Source organism: Lissotriton helveticus, chromosome 10, assembly GCF_964261635.1.
Source record: "Lissotriton helveticus chromosome 10, aLisHel1.1, whole genome shotgun sequence".
In the NCBI taxonomy this organism is placed as follows: Eukaryota; Metazoa; Chordata; class Amphibia; order Caudata; family Salamandridae; genus Lissotriton; species Lissotriton helveticus.
Window position 1 is genome coordinate 1,157,452,356 of NC_136071.1, and position 14,032 is coordinate 1,157,466,387.

The following is a 14,032-nucleotide window of genomic DNA, read 5'->3' on the forward strand; positions in this document are numbered from 1 at the left end:
CGCCGCAGCGCTAAGGGGGCGGGGGGCCGTGCGGCACGCCCATGCTGGTGACGGAACCGCTCCGTCACCAGCCTCGGGTGAGCTGTGCTGATGACGGAGCGGTTCCGTCATGGCCCCGCCCGCTCAATAGAACGCGCCGCGCAGGCGCGTCGGGCGGGCCATGACGGAACCGCTCCGTCATCAGCACAGTGCCACCGCGGCTGATGACGGAGCGGTTCCGTCATCAGCATGGAAAGTGTTAATATTCATGTTAGCAGGATTTTCAGAAATAAAGGTGCTGGCTTTACCAGAGGTAGTTGTGTTAGCAGAGCATTCACTGGTAGCATTTAAGAATGTGTGAAATTTGAGTAGTTTGCTTTCATGCAGTTACTTCAAATTTTGGTCAAAATACACCTAATTACTTGACATGGAAATCTGTCAATAAGCGATGTATTTTACCGTGAATTGCATTCTTGTGTCAATAGTAGAGGTAAGTACACATTTTGCACCAGAAATTGTGTGGAAAACACAATTCCTACAAGCAATAAGTGCGCATAATCTAGTTGTTAGTTAGTTCCTGGTGCCCACCTATAATTTTGCGACAAACATCGGCGTAGTTATGTGAGAAGGTGTACTGACGTAATTTCAGGAATTTCGTTTAATTCCCCAAATGATATGTATTACACTGGTGTAATTAAAATCTCACTTGGGCCTAGTTGTATTGTCATTACAGATGCCATTGCATTTCTTGTTAAAATTGTTTTTTAATGACGGTGATGTCATGAATGGTGGTATATTCATCACCAGCGGGGTTTCCATTACTCGTGGATCAGCAATCACCAATAGTAACGCTATTACCAGTGGTATCAACTTTTATGGTGGTTCCACTTTTATTTCTGCCATTTTGTAATGATGTGGCTATCGTGTGGTGTTTCCATTCTTTTTGCGGTTGTTTCTGGTGACGCTGTAAATTACGGTGACATTGTCTTTAAGGCGGTATTATCGTTTATGATGGGACTAGTTGTCGATGACGCCTTTTCTTAAGAAACCCCTTTCCTATTTCACAATATTTGGTGCTTCTCTGGCATTGAACCACTAACCTTAACCCCGGGTGTGTGTGTGTGTGTGTGGGGGGAACTGAAGTTACCTGGTCACTTGCCTTCTGCAAGTGTCCTGGATTTATCAGACTTTAGCAGACCCACCAGAGGACTAAGCCATGTTTGCTCTTTCATGGGTTCCCACTATCCCAGGCTGCATTTTTATTTTACTTTAATTTATCCTTTAGCTTCGTTCTCTCTTATCCCAAACCCTTTCTACTACTATGATTCCAAAAACTAACCCTGCCTAGACTCCTCCTCCCTTCTCTACACTTCCTGTCTCGCCCCAAAAATCAGTTTACTACTATGATCTCTCAAACAGCCTTTCTAATTTGTCCCTCATGTTATCTCTCCTTTGATCACTCCCAAACTTCATTTTTCTACTCAGATTCTCTTTCTCCCTAATCCCTTTCTTCAGGCTCGTCCCTCCTCCATCTCTCCTTTACTCATCCAAGACCTCAATTTACTAATCTGATCTCCCAATTTACACTTCAGGTTTTCTTCCCCATTCTATCCCTCAATTATTCTATTCAATCCAACTAAAAGCCTCACATGTCTGTGGAAAAGCAGCTATTCCAGGTTACATTTCTACACACTGCTTTGGCGTTAGTCGCCTCTAAACCACTTCGACGATTATAAAATAAAGAGGCAGGCGCTGGAAACTGGAAAGCAGGAAACAGAGTTTAATTCGCTCCGGAGCAGAACACGTCAAATCAGACAAGAGGGTATCTTCTCGAGGTGCTCGAACAACATCTCTGAGGCCTGGCCTCTTATACACAGGTTTATGGCTTTATTACATATAACACACTCTTGGCAATGCTTTGATGTACGGAAAGACATCCCGGAATCCCCGCTCCAGGCCCGTTCCCACACATATCTACAGTAGAGGTCCCCACCCCAATCTCAGCATGTGATGGCTATCGCGCAGCTGGACATTCCGCTGGGAACGGGAATATGTGTGATCGGTCGGATCTTGTGGTGTGAGGGCATTGATTAATCTCAGCTCCTTTGAAGAGAGGTGAGTTCTTACTGTAGGGGGCAATAAACCGCATCCGCAGGGCTAGGTGATGGCCTGGGATCAGCTCGGACAATAGGGCACAGGGGAAGGGGTTTATCAAAGGATTCATTTGCGTGAATGAGATGAAAGGGTATGTGGGTTCCGCACGGGATGTGGCTCCGGGGCTGGGTCGCGCTGAAGCTGTTTTATGGCTTCGAAGATGCTTGGGGGTCGCCAGCGCGCGAGGGATGATCGCAAGGCAGGGGAGACGTGTAAGCGATCGGCAATGTTACGAGAGTGACCATAGTTTCTAAAATGGCTGCCGCTTACGTGCTTGCAAAGGTCTAAAATGGGACAAGATGGCGCTGGCAATGTTCACTCTACTATCTAATATTTAACATGTCCTCTGCTCAAATTAACTCGCACCTCCCTGTACTCATACTAATTTTGAACTCATAATTCCCTATACTAATCCACCACTAATCCTTTTGGGTACCGGAGTAGCGTGCTACTCGACGAAAAAGCGCTTTGATGCCTCGTCAGGGGTGGTAAGCGCTATATAAATGCAATAACAATTGCTTCATTTGTTCACTCTGCACTGCCCATTTGTTCTAATGCTGCCCCCTCCGTGCCCACATCCCACCTCTGAAGATGAGGTGCCAGGTATAAAAAACTTAAAAAGTCAAGGGAAGTGGGACTGAGAAGTCAGCCCTGAGTGTGATCCTGTGTGCCCAGATCTCTCACTTGGCACATTACTTCAGGGCATCATTCATGTGTCACTGTTCTTCAGTACACATGGCTTCCAGAGGCCTGTGGAGTTAGACCTCTGCGCCGCCTGCTTTCAATGTTTTTATATTTCTCACACTTGTTGTCCATATTTAATGGCCTCCGACCATTCCTGCCTCCCTGTGGAGTTGTTAGAACATTTACTGACAGCCCATGTATGGAAAGCAGCCCTCTTTGGGGTGATTGAAAAGAAATGTGAGCACCTAATGGGCACAAATTGCAACCACAGAAGGCACTACACACTCATTATCTGTTCCGCTTCCATTTCAGGCTCGCGGGCTGTAATTTAACACACCTAAGCAGAGATCTTGGACCTTTTCCCATTTCTAGAGATGTGTAATGTAAATTAGAACATTGGAATGTTGGGAGCTCCATTGAAAACAATGGAGTGCTCCGGGCTTATAATGGCTGGTAGAAGCCCGGAGCTCCAACATTCCAATGATTCTTTGTTCACAGCTCTGGCTGTGAACTAAGGCTTCAGGGAGCCTGAGGGGATTCCAATCCCCTCGCGCTCCCAAAAGGCTTTGTTTTTTTTGTTAGAACATTCTGTCCTCTAGTGGCAGAATGTTCTAATAGCCTTATAGCCCTTCGTAGATGGGCTATACCGCTATTAAAGTTCCTCTCCCTTGTTAAAGGCCCTCGCCTTCGGCTCTGGCCTTTAACGCTGGCGAGGGCCTTTAATAGCCGGTATAGCCCTCTACGGCGGGCTATAAGGCTATATTAAGCAGTGGCAGAACTAGAACATTGGCAGCCATCTGGGGGTTAGGCCTATCACAGGAAATGTGCCTTTTAATCAGAGCCATTCTTTGCTCGGGCACGTTGTCTTGTTTTTGGCTTTGGTCATGTTTTACCGCAAAACTCAAAATTGGTGATATGTTTCTTTCAATGGGCACAATTTCTTCACCTGCCACACCCAGGGGCATCTGTGGGCTATGGGTTGGAACCAGTCAGTGAAGATGGTTTGTATGTTTTAAGGGGAGAGGATGTGGTCTAAAGCGCTCTGATACCTGGTACCTTCGGGTCAAGTTTGCGCTATATAAAACTCCAGAATGAAGAAGGAAGTGATGGAGTTACTTATCGATGGGATATTTGACTGCAAATGCCTTTTCTGTTTAACCAGTCATGTGGAGGGCACATGTACACCTTAGTGGTGGTAAGGGTGAGATAGTTAAGAGCTGATACAGCCGTAGAGAAGGCTAGGGTTGTAACGCAGGCCCATGTAGCGCCGGTGGGGGTTATGGGGTAGGTTCTCAATCCCACCTATCAGGGGGCCTACAATTTAATGTGAAGCCTACGGATACCGGTGAGATTTGGGAGTGCCAGAGGTCCTTGTCCACATTCTGCATGGCGCTAAACGCACCACTGCAGAAAGCAGAAGAGGAAAAGGCATAGAACGTAAGAACACGATTGAATACAAGATCTGGGGCTTGCCAGTGGCGGCTGCTCCACAGTGGCGGAGGAGCGTTGCCACACTGCCTGGCTCAGAGATATTCTTGCATCGTTTTATTTTGCATTTGCCAGCTCTTAGCCAGCGGTGTGGGTTTCGCCGGGGCATTGGAGGGGGAGGAGGAGTGCTAGTGCACTCCACTCCCTAAGTGCTTGTGTGTTTGGCCGGCCGTCTCAGGCCGACCAAAACACACATGCGCACTTAGGTTTTCTCCAGCCCAGCTGCATTGAGCAGTCTGGCTGGAGAAACCCCAAGACTCCCTGGTCTGAGCAGGGCGTCTTTCCTGCCTGCTCAGACAGTGCAGGGATTGGACAGGGAGTCGGACTAAGGGGCTGCTGGAACCAGGTAGGAAGAAGAGAGGCGGCATGACGAGACGCTACGCTGAAGGCGGCCGGCTGCAGAAGGCTATTTTTAATTTTTTTATTTAGTATTGTATTTTTTTTATTCCCCTACCCCCAGGTGACCGCACCCGCCCCACTACCCTTCGTTTATGGAAGCCGCCGCTGGGGTTTCCGTCACAGCTCGGTTCATCTTCCTCATTACGTAGCCGAGTAACAACATTTCCCAGCCCTGGTAACTCTTCGCGACCCCTTAATATATGTGCTCTGAGACACACTCTGAACCACACTGTTTGTCTATAATCTGTCGCAAATTGGCCTATTGCAAAACATGTCCACGCGGTTCCAAAATATTTACAAGTTTTGCAATAAGCCCACGAACTTTGAAAACTGAATAGAGGTAAGATGTGAATGCTTAAACTCAGTATGAGCCCAATTGTCTGCCTTTGAGTGGCTGCAAGCGAGAGCTTGTCATGGCTGCATCGAAGTCCAGTGTCGACAAACTCATTGCTGTCCACCAAAGGTGTCCATCTGTGCCTTTAATGTATGGCGGGGAGGCGATGTGTGAAGATCACACAGTGCACAGGGCGGCACATGAGATGCCATCAGTCAGGACACAAGTCCTAAAAAAAGAAGTGGGGGAACGCTGACGTTACGACAGGAAGTGACGCCACGAAAGGTGCCTTGCACTCAGTTTCAGTTTATAGTTATCGAGCTCCCGGTAAAATAAGTGGGGGGACGCCGTCCACCCGCGTGATACCCCAACTCGAGCCCTGCCATCAGTGCTTTAAATGGGAAGAAATATTGGGGTTCTCTAAAAGGGGTATGGCCAAAGAAGCGTAAATGAGCATCTCCCTGTTACATCGAAGTCACTTCCAGGAGAGAACGGAAGAGTATCATTGACCCAAAGCTATCATAGGGCAAAACTGGACTATTGCAACGTACTGTACTTTACTGTGTTTCCAAAATCCAAAACGTAACAGCTATAGAAATGAATAGGAAAGTGGTGTGATCCTCTGCAAGCCTCCTCCTGGAAAATGGCACGCGTTATCCCATTACCTAGATGGTATACTTGCAGGCGGTGCTTGAAATGGAAAAAACGTACTCCAGAAATTGGGGGTCAGAGTGGCAGCTGTAAGGGGATGAAGTCACAGTGTGCTGTCGCAAAATCAGAGTCTGACAGTCAAGTTATACATTTAATTTTAAAGAACACCTCTGTTGCCTAGAAGTTGTCAATGGGGACAAATGTGACAGTAAATCTGTTCCGGTTTAATTGGTCAGAAAGAGGCCGCATTTTAAAATCTCATATGGGGATAAGGCATCTGCTGCATAGATCTTTGTGTGACCAGCAATTTTTAGAGCTTAATAATAATAGCGAAATAACTCTGGCAGTCAATACCCTTGCTGGAGGGTTCTGGGTTTTCTCTTGTACGTTGTGACTCACACGGTAGCAAGAAGGTTGATGTGCCTTCTGCAAAGCACATTGTGTAAGATGCTGGTTAAAGGCTTGTACTTTATGTAGATATCTCAGTGGGTTACTGGTTTTATCACAGAGATGCTTTTGTTAGTACAGGCAACCCCAACCACTGCATTACATTTTAAATAAGGGCGGGTGATAAATTCCGCTCTGCCAGCAGAGTTTGTCGAGTTTTGGCCACTCCACGTTCCCGCTTGGAACACGGAGTTCCTGCAGAACTCTGTCAACGGCCACATTGCAGTTTTTTTCTTATGGGTGGCTCGTTAACGTTCAGTTGTCGGGCGCAAGCAATAATTTGCACACCCTAGCACAATTTTCAGGCACTAGAATGCCTCCTGGTGAGATTTCTCAACGCGGGCCATCACAACAGATCGCGACCGTTCAAGTTGAGAAAGCTTCTGCTTAAGTAAAAGTAAAGTAAAGTCCACATTTGTAAAGCGCACAATCACCCGTAAGGGTCTCTAGGCGCTGAGGGCCGTCGGGAAGATTAAGCGAGCTATTGCCCAGAGTCACATGGTGCTGGGCTAACCTGCTGCCGGAGCCGGGGATCGAACCGTGGTCCCCAGATTCCAGCGTCAGTCGCCCTGGCTGCGGCGCCACACCTCTTCCTAGAAAATCTACTTGAGCTGCAGAAAGAAGCAGCGACCTTTACCGCGCCACGCGGTGCCATTCATGCTGGTTTTACAGTGTAGAACAAGCGCCCAACGCTAAAAATCAGTGCAATCATTGCAACATGCCGAATTCCAGCAGCTCGTGGAACTCCACGGAATCTCGCTGAGTTTTTAATGTCACTCAGTGGAGTCAAACTCCCCAAGTTCCGGCCAACCCTAGTCTTAAATCCTGACTGTGTTTTTCTCCAGTCCATACTCTCTCAACATATAATGGCTACTCTTATGGATGATATGAGACTGCTGCACCTTGTACCCCTCATTGTCTTATGTAACATTCACTCCACACTTGTATTATTTATTGTCTGTGTACGTATGTGTGTATGATGTAAAGTGCCCTGACACCTTACATTGGGATGAGTGGTGTTATATAAGAAATTGTTTAAAAAAATTAATTAGCATGTGCTATTGGAATCGTTATTGGTGTAATTACTCATAAAGACACATACATCTGACATTTTTATAGACCACGCATCTTTCTTAGTTTGTTATCTACCGCTTTGCCTCCATCCTTATGAATTCTTTTGCTATGCTGATTGTTTTTAATGTCTGAGAGAATTCAATTTGAATATAAAAAGAAAATAAGTTAACATTGATGTTAAACTCTAAAAAATATCAATTAATAAATTGTTTACAAAATATGAATTTTCGTTAATAATTGTGTGACAATTTTTATTAATGTATTTCACTATTAGGTATTTGGGTGTTCACCTAACATAAAATGTATGTGAGTTTGTCAAGTTAGTGACTGACTTAGCTATAGACCTTTTCTCAAAAATAATGTATTTCCCTATGTATAGCAAAGTCAATTAGATATATAGGGGTCCCCATTTTCTAAAACTACGCATCTTTCTTATGCAGGGGGTGAACAAACTCAAAAGCCTGCCTTCAAACCCATGTTTCTCCCACCTAGCAGTAAAGTGATAGCAAGCTGTGTTCCTTTGTTTATTTGCATCATGTTGTGTCTTTCATGCCTACAACACATCACATTGTCAACGAGGTGTTAGGCCTCGGACAACTCCCAGCCAGAATGACACTCGAGCAAAAGGAGTGCTGATGGCCCTTTAAATTAGGCCTTTGTGTGTCCCAGAATAGAATTGAAATCCCCATGTCTGCCGATTGCTGCTTGGAACAAAAGCAGACAATATGCGGGCACCACTGAGTGGGTTCCTTTCTTGGCAATTACACCGGGAGAAATCCCCTGTACTGCACCAGCTCCGGCCCTGAACCCGGATCCGGCTCAATAGCACCTTCTGGATCCGGTATCGGGCCGGAGCCCCCGCTCATCGCCTGCACCGCCCGAACAATGGCAGCTTTTGTTTCCTTCTGTAGATCCTCAGGCCACGGCTGGTTACACGCCTGGGAGCACTGCGTACCTAAAGTGCAAATAAAACTTAGATAAAGCTCATAAAATTTAGATAAAACCCCTTTATCATTGGTAGACAGACGTGCATTTTCAAGCGGTCAATCAACACTGCCCTCTAAATTGCTGCTAGATTGGGCTGCGTGAGCAGTAAAAAGCATTTTCTTCCTGGTGCACCCGTGGATTCCTGGAAGGGCTCGTGATTTCCTGGAAAGACCCGTGAGACGTGCAGCCTGCAGATTTGGCGAGCTTTGTTCAATGTTCCTGTGAAGAATTTCTAGGAATTTAATCCGCCAGAGTGTTTCATTCTCCCTGCACGCGGCAGATCCTCCAGGCTCCACTAGGTGTCACCAGACGCACAATAAATCATTCGACCTGCGCAGTCTGAGTCTGAAAGGGAAATGAAGAGCGTCGCATTTTTTTTCTCGTTTTAGCTCTGAATCTCTATCCAGGGGCTTCTTTCTCGGAGCGAACGCTGCGCTCTAAGGAAATCACTGCAAAAAAGCGAAGTGCTTGGAAGATCCCATTATTAAACGCAGTGAGCTACGATTTTCTACGCCCCGTATTTTTTGCCCTGGCTTTTCACCAATCGTTGCAAATTTTTTACAGTATACACCGAGTGGGATCTGGCTGCACCGAGAGGAGGCGCTGTCTCACCTCATGCTATTGGCTGTTTGGTGTATCCTTCCGCACATTGGGACGAGCTTTCATTGGTTGGTATGAGTGCATTTTTGCTTCTGACAGTACACTGAATTCAAAGCATGTGTAAGGGTGAACAGGGGTGTTGAGGGGGCGAGGATTATGCACAGCATGGATTTAAAATGTGCAGTCTATATGCAAATGATACTCATGATTAAAAAGTAAAAATTAGAAATTGTTGATTGCCATCCAAGGTAATTTCCATTAATCCTTGAATGTGCTCAAGAAAAGTCATTTGTGTGCTTAATGATGTGAAACAGCGTTTTATTGTTTTTTCAAGGTTTTGAAAGTGCATTGGAAAAAAAAGATACAAAGAGAGTAAAATCTCTGCCTGTTAATATGCACTTGGAACAAAAACGAGCATTCACAAACTCAATAGGTCCTGCCTTAGCGACCTATTAGCTTTGCCTGTGCCTTTTTAGCCATGCTTTGCAGCATGGATAAAGAAAAAAAAGTACTATGACACAGTGGTCATTTTGTAGACACATAATTACAGTATGACGCAAGCAAGCAATATTATATATATATATATATATATATATATATATATATATATATATATATATATATATATATATATTAATTTTTTTTTAAAGTACAGTTTGGAAGGAGAAACCAGAAGGTGTAGCAGGAGTGGGGGGTCAGTATTTAGCGCCAGGGTAGGGGAAACATCACACAGGGCTGACTGACAGGAAGCAACACGGTAGGAGGTGGTTGTGAAGAGAAGCAACACATTACAGTGAAAGAGGGCCTGAGGGTGGGAGGAAGTAACAGGGTGGACTGGGGTAGGGAAGAAAAGTAACGAGTAACAGAGAAGGATGGTGAAGCAACATGGGGGTGAGGAGGAGAAGAAATGGACAAGAGAGCCACGAAGAGCGGGTGGGGAGAAAAACATAGCTGAGAAAGCACTGAGGGGAAGAACATAAGGGCGTGTGCAACTGGGATAGGGGCGGGGAGAAGCACACAAGTGACAGAGAGCAACAATGAGTGCAGGGGGAGGGAAGTGCACGAGGGAGACAGTTGGAAGGCACATGCACTCCCGCGGAGTGCTTAACTAAAAAAAAAAACTAGTACTTGAAAAGCATTTGTTGCTCCCTAGCACACGTAAGGAATTTATACAGTCAAATACAGGTGTTTCCACATTACATTTCATACAGCAATACACTAAAGAAAAATTTTCAAGATCCTTTTGTTCAGGGTTTTGTCGTTGTTTAATGAGGAGACGTCACAGCCAACACGTGTTTCGTCGTACTGGGGAATGTAACCCCCGACTTTTTCAAGGCTATTCTCCGTTGCTGTAGTTCGTTGTTGTTTGAGGTGATAATTCCAACCCTCAATGGGGTTCTGGTGTAGCTATCGTTGTTATTTATTGTTCCAGCTTCTTGTGGTGTGAACACCATATATTGGTTCACTTTCTGCAAGCTTTCCGGCGTGTTCTTAGCGGGGATTATGATAAGTCCCTTCTGCTTCGAGTAAGAGGCAGTTGAAAACACGTGTTGGCTGTGACGTCTCCTCATTAAACAACGACAAAACCCTGAACAAAAGGATCTTGAAAATTTTTCTTTAGTGTATTGCTGTATGAAATGTAATGTGGAAACACCTGTATTTGCTAGGGAGCAACAAATGTCTGTGGCTTAGCCTAACTAGAAGAGGGAAGTGGTTCTCTTCTCCTTTTAGCACCGTTTAAACTATTACCCAACTACGCATATATTAGAAAGGAGTAACTTTCCCAGTGGCGCCAGAAACCTAGTATAATCTACCACTACTCTAGGAATAGTACTTGAAAAGCAAGCAGTGCAGTGGAAGCATAGAAGTCAGCCAATCAAGAGATGGTAAAGAGGCAGTGCTCCATGGAAGGGACACATCGAAGACTGACAAGCTGGAACACAAATAAGAAGTAAGGAAAGGAGAGTGACAGAAAACCCAACCAATGGTAAGCAGTGGATTGGCTTCAATGTTCTTGGGAAGCAGCAATATATCTTTCTCCGGCAGTCCACTGTGCTATCCTGGAGGCTCGTTCGAAAACGTGAAACAATACGCTTAGAAGAAAAATGGCATTGCCATTTACAATGCCAATAGCTTAATCTCTCGCAAATGCGAGACCTATTGCATTTGCACCCACACACACACACACACAGAGCCACACAGACACACAGAGCCACACACACATACATAGATGTGGTGGATGTGGTGGTGGTGGATGTGGTGGATGTGGTGAATGTGGTGGTGTTGGATGTGGTGGATGTGGTGGTGGTGGATGTGGTGGTGGTGGTGGATGTGGTGGTGGATACGGTGGAGGTGGTGGATGTGGTGGTGGTGAATGTGGTGGTGTTGGATCTGGTGGATGTGGTGGTGGTGGATGTGGTGGTGTTAGATGTGGTGGTGGTGGATGTGGTGGTGGATGTGGTGGTGGTAGATGTGGTGGTGGATGTGGTGGTGGATGTGGTGGTGGATGTGGTGGTGGTGGTGGATGTGGTGGTGGTGGATGTGGTGGTGGTGGAGGTGAATGTGGTGGTGGATCTGGTGGTGGTGGATGTGGCAGTGGTGGTGGATGTGGCGGTGGTGGATGTGGTGGTGGATGTGGTACTGGTGGATGTGGTGGGATATGGTGGTGATGGATGTGGTGGTGGTGGATGTGGTGGAGGATGTGGTTGTGGATGTGGTGGTGGTGGGTGTGGTTGTGGATGTGCTTGTGGATGTGATTGTGGATGTGGTGGTGGATGTGGTGGTGGTGGTGGATGTGGTGGACGTGGTGGATGTGGTGGTGGTGGATGTGGTAGACGTGGTGGTGGTGGATGTGGTGGCGGTGGTGGATTTGGTGGATGTGGTGGTGGATGTGGATGTGGTGGTGGATGTGGTGGTGGTGGTGGATGTGGTGATGGTGGTGAATGTGGTGGATGTGGTGGTGAATGTAGTGGTGGTGGATGTGGTGCATGTGGTGGTGGATGTGGTGGTGGTGGTGTTGGATGTGGTGGTGATGTTGGATGTGGTGGTGGTGGATGTGGTGGTGGTGGCTGTGGTGGATGTAGTGGATGTGGTGGATGTGGTGGTGGATGTGGTGGTGAATGTGGGGGTGGTGGATGTGGTGGATGTGGTGGTGGATATAGTGGTGGTGGCTGTAGTGGATGTGGTGGATGTAGTGGTAGATGTGGTGTTGGTGGTGGTGGTGGATGTGGTGGTGATGTTGGCTGTGGCGGTGGATGTGGTGGCGGTGGCTGTGGTGGATGTAGTGGATGTGGTGGATGATGTGGTGGTGGATGTGGTGGTGGTGGCTGTGGTGGATGTAGTGGATGTGGTGGATGTGGTGGTGGTGGTGTTGGATAGGGTGGTGATGTTGGATGTGGTGGTGGTGGATGTGGTGGTGGATGTGGTGGTGGTGGATGTGGTGGTGGTGGTGAATGTGGTGGTGGTGGATGTAGTGGATTTGGTGGTGGATGTGGTGTTGGTGGCTGTGGTGGATGTAGTGCATATGGTGTTGGATGTGGTGGTGAATGTGGTGGTGGTGGTGGATGTGGTGGTGGTGGACGTGGTGGTGGTGGATGTGGTGGTAGTCTTTTGTCAGGAGAGCCCGCTTTGCTCCCAGGCCGGACAAAACGCAAGCAAGATTCCACTGAACTCCGGCCAGAGAAAATCATAAGGGCAGGCCGTCGAGGGGCCTCACAGACTACCAACTGTACCTTCACCCCCAGCTGACCCTCGGCAGGCCGCCCATGTGTCCAACGCATGGCCTGACCACGCCGCAAGCCCCCACAAAGCAGCTCTCTAAACCCCTAGCAAGCCGGGAAACCTGCCTCAATCAGGCAGCAGCAGCCGTTGTACCAGCCGACTTACTGAAAGTCCAGTCCGTCCTGTCCCGCACAGGTACACGGCCTGTACTGATGCAGCCAAACCGTGCCCGCCCCGAAGCCAAGACATCAAGGCCCCTAACTATCTTCCGAATGCCCTCTCAATCAGTCCCCACCTTTAAACCCAAATTAGGGTAGCGGCTCGATTAATCGACTTCGGTAGGATAACGCTTGCAATGCTCGCAGTCCACTGGACTGTCTGAAGCTATTGCCACACGCACTTAGGTGACGTCTCAGACACTTCCCAAAGCCGTTGTCTCCCAACTGGTGCTGCCCGACCACCGCACAGTAGCTACCAAGGCCCCCTCCAGGTACCGCAGGCACATGCGAAAGTCATACGGTAATGTGGGCATCGAGAAGTCGGACTTACTCAAGCCGATCATTGTATCTCCGCAAACTGATGCGGGAGGAGGCACGCTAGCTGGGGCGTACGCCACGTTGCAAGCTCCGGGCTGCCTGCAGACGCCTACGACCTCACACCACCCAGCAGATGGTTCTCCCCGGGGCCCCTAGCACTGCTCCTGGCAGCGCAAACTGCTGCCACATCTGCCAGACGAGGCCTCCGAGATTAGCAACCCGGGGAGGGGGCCTTGCGTCGCCACTGCCCCCTCCCCCCGTCGTAACGAGGCCTGTGGATATTTGCAGTCCCAAGTGAGGGGAAGCCTCGCGGAGCCTGCAGCTCTCCCCCCACCTTGACATGGGGTCTACACCGACTAAACCCCAGGGCAGCGGAGAGGGGGGGTACTAGCCCTCCTCAACCCACGCAACACCCGGCTCAAGCTGGCCAGAGCACTGAACCAGACTCCGCTGAAATTCGAACGGCGGAGAGTATCCTGGTTGCGTTGCCCCCGACCACGAAAGGGCCCGCTGCTCCATATGCCCCGAGAGCTGACTTACCCCCCTCCCCCTCCAAGACGGACTGCAGCCAAGGTGTTGTTGTCCCTCTAGAAGCATCTGCAATAAATATACCCCCGAGCTCTTTGAACGCTGCCGTCAGCGAGAGCCCGGGATGTGCTCAACGGCGGCAGGCATGCGGGGAGGCACGCAGAGCATGCAATAGAAACAAACAGCTGTTTATACATTTGGGTCATGGCTCGAGGGCCAAAGGATGGGTTTCACTGAGGGCGAAGGTGCCTGCTCTTCAGGTAAGAGACAGGCAGGCAGGCCTCACTCCTGTAACAAGCGCTCGCCATTTGTGCCTAGCCCCGTCCTTTTCAAACTGGGGGGCGTGTTTTTGACATTCCAGCCAATGGAGAAGAGGGGTGAAAGAAAGTCAAAAACACGACCCCATTCGTAAAAGGACGGGGCTTAGATCGAAAGAAGAACGTCACTGGGA

General features: G+C 48.1%; 1 protein-coding gene across 7 annotated transcripts in view; it reads left to right on the forward strand.

Moving 5' to 3' along the window:
- The window catches only part of THRB (thyroid hormone receptor beta), a 597,833-nt gene that overhangs the window by 440,272 nt on the left and 143,529 nt on the right, over positions 1–14,032 (forward strand). The window contains exon 1 of one of the 7 annotated variants that reach the window (XM_078663980.1): positions 8,521–8,865. The exons of the other annotated variants lie outside the window; for them this stretch is intronic. The gene's annotated coding sequence lies outside the window, so the exon portion shown is untranslated. Of the gene's footprint in view, positions 1–8,520; positions 8,866–14,032 lie in introns of those variants that run through there. 7 annotated transcript variants of the gene reach the window in all.